This window comes from Galeopterus variegatus, unplaced genomic scaffold, assembly GCF_000696425.1.
Source record: "Galeopterus variegatus unplaced genomic scaffold, G_variegatus-3.0.2 Scaffold1199, whole genome shotgun sequence".
In the NCBI taxonomy this organism is placed as follows: Eukaryota; Metazoa; Chordata; class Mammalia; order Dermoptera; family Cynocephalidae; genus Galeopterus; species Galeopterus variegatus.
This window is the reverse complement of record NW_007727310.1, coordinates 41,849-47,473: the sequence shown is the minus strand read 5'-3', so window position 1 is coordinate 47,473 and position 5,625 is coordinate 41,849.

Sequence of the window (5,625 nt, the reverse complement as noted above, 5' to 3'; positions counted from 1 at the left end):
AAAATTAAATACTTAGTAATAAATTTAACAAAACAAGTGTAACATTTATATATTGAAAACTATAAAATATTGCTAAAATTAAAGTAATTGTTAAGACAGCGATTCTCCCTAAACTGATTTATAGTTTCAAGGCAATTCCTACCATAATCCTAGCAGACTTCTTTGCAGATGTTAAGCTGGTCCTAAAATTTATACAGAGATGCGAAAGACCTAGGATAGCCAAAACAATTTTTAAAAAGAACGAAGTCAAAGAATTTACACTAATTGATTTCAAAACTTATTATAAAGCTATAGTAGTCAAGAGTGTGGTATTGGTGTAAAGACAGGAATGTAGATCAATGGAACAGAATTGAGAGATCAGGAACAAATCCTACTATTTACAGTCAATTAATTTTCGACAAAGGTGTCAAGACAAATTCAATGGGGAAAGAATTATTCCACAAATGGCAGTGGGATATTCACATATAAAAACAAGACTTAGACCCTTACCTCATACCATACATAAAAAGTAATTCAAAATGGGTCACAGAATTAAATGTAAAAGCTAAAATTATACATCTTCTAGGGGAAAACATAGGAGAAAATCTTCATGACTCTGGGTTAGCAGAGTTCATAGATACAATAACAAAAGCATGAGCTATGAAATAATAATTTGAAAAACTGGACTTCCTTAAAATTTTAAATTTTTATGTTCCTTTGCATGAAGGATAAAAAAGACAGAAAAAAAAAAGTTTAACTTTTGAGTTTCAAAAGACACCATTAGGGCCGAGCCCATAGCGGCGCTGGGAGTGCACCAGCGCTCCCGCTGCAGGTTCAGATCCTATATAGGGGTGGCTGGTGCGCTCACTGGCTGAGCGCAGTGCGGCCGGTCTCAAAAAGGACAAAAAAAAAAAAAAGACACCATTAAGAAAGTGAAAACACAAGTCACAGGCCAAAAGAAAATATTTGCAAATCACATATCTGATAAAAAATTTTGTATCTAGAAGACGTAAAAAACTCTTGTAATTCGATAAAATAATAGCCAAATTAAAAATGAGCAAAAGATTTGAACAGACACTTTAACCAAAGACATCCAAACAATGTCCAAATGCTGTCTAATAAGCACATGAAAAGGTTCTCAAAATCATTAGGTATTAGGGAAATGAAAATTAAAACAATAAGATACTACTACACACCCAGTAGAATGGCTTTAATAAAAACAACAGACAATAACAAGCGTTGATGAGGCTGTAGAGAACCTGGAACCTTAAAAAGTTAATCACATCTTTACCATGTAGCTTTGTAAAAAGTTTCGATATCCTGTAGAGGGAAGCCCAGCCCTTTATTATTCTTTTTCAAAATGATCTTGGCTTCTTTTGGCTGTTTTATCTTCCACACAAATTTCAGAATTCATCCAAATTCTGTGCAAAATCCTGCTGAGCTTTTGATTGGAACTGTGTTAAATTTATAAATTACTTTGGGGACAGCGCTTATCTTCTTGAAGCTGAGCCTTTCCCACCATTGATCATGGTGTTTTAGCTATCTATTGCTACATAACAATATTAACACAAAGAAGGAAAAAATGATATTACCATAAACTTAGCAGTGTAAAACAACACATATTTACTATCTCAGTTTCTATGAGTTAGAACTCTAGATGTGGTTTAGCTGGGGCCTCTGCAAGCCTCTACAAGATGTTAGCCAGGGCTGGGTTCTCATCTGAGGCTCAACTAGGGAGGAATCAGATTTCAAGTGCATGTGATTCTTGGCAGCATTCATTTCCTTGCAGGATGCTGGACTGAGGGCCTGTGTTTCCTGCTGGCTTTTGGCTGCCTTCAGTTCCTAGCCAAATGACACTCTCCTTAGGGCAACTCAAAACATGGCAGCTTGCTTCTTGAAAGCCAAGAAGGGAGTGTCACCTTTGCCATATTCTATTTGTTAGAAACAAGTCAAGGTCCCATTCATACTCAAGGGGAGGGAATTACACAGGGCATGAATATCAGGAGGCAGGGATCACTGGTGCCAGCTATGAGTTTGTCTGCCATACATGATATACCTTTCCATTTAATAATTCTCTATAATGTTATTACGTATCCTAAATTAGGTTTTTCATATGTGCTTCTCAGTTTCTAACACTATCATAAATGGTAGCTTTTTAAAAATAGACATAATTATTACTGCAGTATAGGAACACTACTGAATTTTGGATACTGACCTTTTTATCTAGAAACCTTACTGAACGCTTTTATTAGCCCTAACAATTTAACTGTAGAGTCACTTGGATTTTTCCCATAAATATCTTCTGTAAATAATGACAATTTTATTTTTCTTCTTCTAATCTTTTTAACATTTATGAGGGGACTTCAAAAAGTTTGTGGGAAAATGGAATTAAATTTTTTTTTTTTTTAAAAGATGACCGGTAAGGGGATCTTAACCCTTGACTTGGTGTTGTCAGCACCACGCTCACCCAGTGAGCAAACTGGCCATCCCTATATGGGATCCGAACCCGTGGCCTTGGTGTTATCAGTCAGCATCGCACTCTCCCGAGTGAGCCACAGGCCGGCCCGGAATTAAATTTTTTAAAAAAGAAAAAAAAAGCAAAAAATGGGAAAGATGAAAATATAAACTTTATTTCTCAACATAAGCTCCATCAAATTCAAGACATTTTTGTATCAGCCATTTAGTCCATCTCTAAAGAACTGAGAGTCCTGGTAATTTAATTGTGTTAATGCAGTCTTTTTTACATTATTAACTGAAGAAAAATGGGTACCCTTTAAAGATTTTTTAAGATTAGGAAAGGAAAAGAAATCAGAAGGAGCCAAATCAGGACTGTAAGGTGAATGCCTATGATTTCCTACCAAAACTCTCCTGCAAAAGTGCCCTCATTTGATGAGAGGAATGAGCAGGAGCACTGCCGTGGTGGAAAAGGACTCTCTGGTAAAGCTTTCCCATGCATTTTTCTGCTAAAGCTCTGGCTAACCTTCTGAAAGCACTCTCATAATAAGCAGATGTTGTCGTTCTTTGGCCCTCCAGAAAGCCAACCAGTAAAATGCCTTGACATTCCGAAAATCTGTTGCCTTTACCTTTCCTCTTGACCTGATTTTGCTTTAACTGGACCACTTCCACTTCTTGGTATCCACTGTGCTCTGTCTTCAGGATCATACTGGTAAAGCTATGTTTCACCTCCTGTTACAATTCTTCAAAGAAATATTTCAGGATCTTAATCTCAATTGCTTAAAACTTCCACTGAAAGCTCTGCTCTTGTCTGCAACTGATCTGGGTGCAATAGTTTTGGCATTCATTGACCAGAAAGTTTGCTCGACTATAATTTTTTAGTCAGAACTGTGTAAGCTCAATCGATTGAGATGTCTATGGTGTTGGCTATTGTTTCTGCTATTACTCATTGGTCCTCTTCAATTAGGGTACAAACAGGATTAATTTTTTCCTCACAAACTGATGTGGTTGGTCTGCTGCCGTGGGCTTCATTTTCAACATCATATTGTCCTTTCTTAAAAGGAGTTATCCATTTAGGGCTGGCCCAGTGGCACACTTGGTAGAGTGCGGCGCTTGAGAGTGTGGCGGCGCTCCTGCTGAGGGTTCGGATCCCATATAGAGACCAGTCCGCTCACTGGTTGAGTGCGGTGCGGGCGCGACACCGAGGGTTGTGATCCCGTTACCGGTCACGAAAAAAGACAAAAAGGAAAAAAAAAAAAAAAGAGTTATCCATTTGTAAACTGCTGATTTATTTGGAGGCACTGTCCCCATAAGCTTTTTGTAAATCATCAATGATTTTACCATTCTTCCACCCAAGCTTCACCATCAATTTGATGTTTGTTCTTGCTTCAATTTTAGCAGAATTCATGTTGCTCTGATAGGTGCTCTTTTCAAACTGATGTCTTATCCTTCTTAGTACCTCAAACTAGATCCTGTTCAGACATATTATAACAAGATAGTATGAGTTTATTTTGGTGCAAAAAATATTTTGAAGTCCATGTTGTTTTCATAATATGCATTCTCCATGAAATTTTTGAATACTCCTCATATTTTTCTTGTCTTATTGGACAATAAGACCTCCAATAAAATATTTAACAGAAGCTGTGATACCAGGCCTGTTCCCTGATAAAATCTTTATCAGGTTTTAGATGTTCCTTTTCTTGTCTGGTTTACTAAGAGATCTGAAGATGAATAGGTACTTATCAAGTAGTTTTCCTGCAATGACTGGAAGGATCATATAGATTTTCTCTCATTTTCTTAATCAGTTGTAGTAAATTATGGGTTTTTTTGGGGGGGGGTTGGCGAGTATGGGGATCCAAACCCTGGACCTTGCTGTTACCAGCAATGTATATTTTCTAATGTTAAACCATTCTGGTATCCTTGGGATAAACACTTTTGGCCATATATGAGGGTACTTTGAAAAGTTCATGGAAAAATTAAAAGACAATATGAATCTTTCCATTAAATTTTTAAGTAACTGCATGTGTGTGTGTGTGTGTGTGTGTGTATAAATAAAACCTCTGGTGTGAATATTTTATGACTTTTGCATTTATGTCTTTATATAAAATTGGCCTATAATTTACTTTTTTTATACTGTCCTTGTCTGATTTTGGTTTCAAAGTTTACACTAGCTTCACAAAACAAGTTGTGAACTTTTCCTTCTTTTTCTATTTCTTGGAACAAAGTGTATAAAAGAGGGATTATCTTTGATTTGTTCTTTGAAGATTTCATAGCACTTCCACATAAAACCATCTGTATATATAATTTTCTGTATAAATGTTTAAACTATAAACTTCGGGCGGAGCCCATGGCGCACTCGGGAGAGTGTGGCGCTGGGAGCGAAGCAATGCTCCCACCGCGGGTTCGGACCCTATATAGGGATGGCGGTGTGCTAACTGGCTGAGCATGGTGTGGGCGACACCACACCAAGGGTTGCGATCCCCTTACTGGTCACGAAAAAGACAAAAAAAAAAACTATAAACCTCTAATCTCAGCAGGCTCTCGCTACTTCCCAACGCTCCTACCAGACTCTAGGGCTAGTATCTTCTCCTAGTCTCCATAATACCTATTCTAAATATTTACCATTCTCAAGTTTTCTACCTATTTCTCTTTATATTCTTAGCATACAATATTCATCTTGAAACTTTTCATGTCTACTGGCTATCCTCCTCAGCATATAGACATAATCTTTTAAAAAGGCAAAACAAAAACACACATACACAAAAGCCCCTTCCCTGAACCCTACGTTCTTCTCTAGATATTCTTGTTCTTTTAATTTTCCCCATAGTCAAGAGTAATGTATATTTGCTGACTATATGACAGTACTTCAAAAGTTAGTGGAAAAATCGAGTTAGAAGATTATACAAACCTTATCATGAACTTTTTTTTTTTTCCTTTTTGTCTTTTTTCATGTCCGGCAACGGGATCGCAACCCTCGGTGTTGCTCCCACACCTCGCTCAGCCAGTGAGCGGGAACCGGTCTGTATGTGGGATCCGAACCCTCGGCGGGAGCGCTACCACACTCCCAAGCAGCGCACTGTAGCAGTGCGCCACCGGGCCGGCCGTTATCATGAACTTTTTGGAAACCCCTTGTATGTTCTCATCTCTCATCTCTTTTCCCCATTCTTTTTTTTTTTTTTTTGTCCTTTTTGT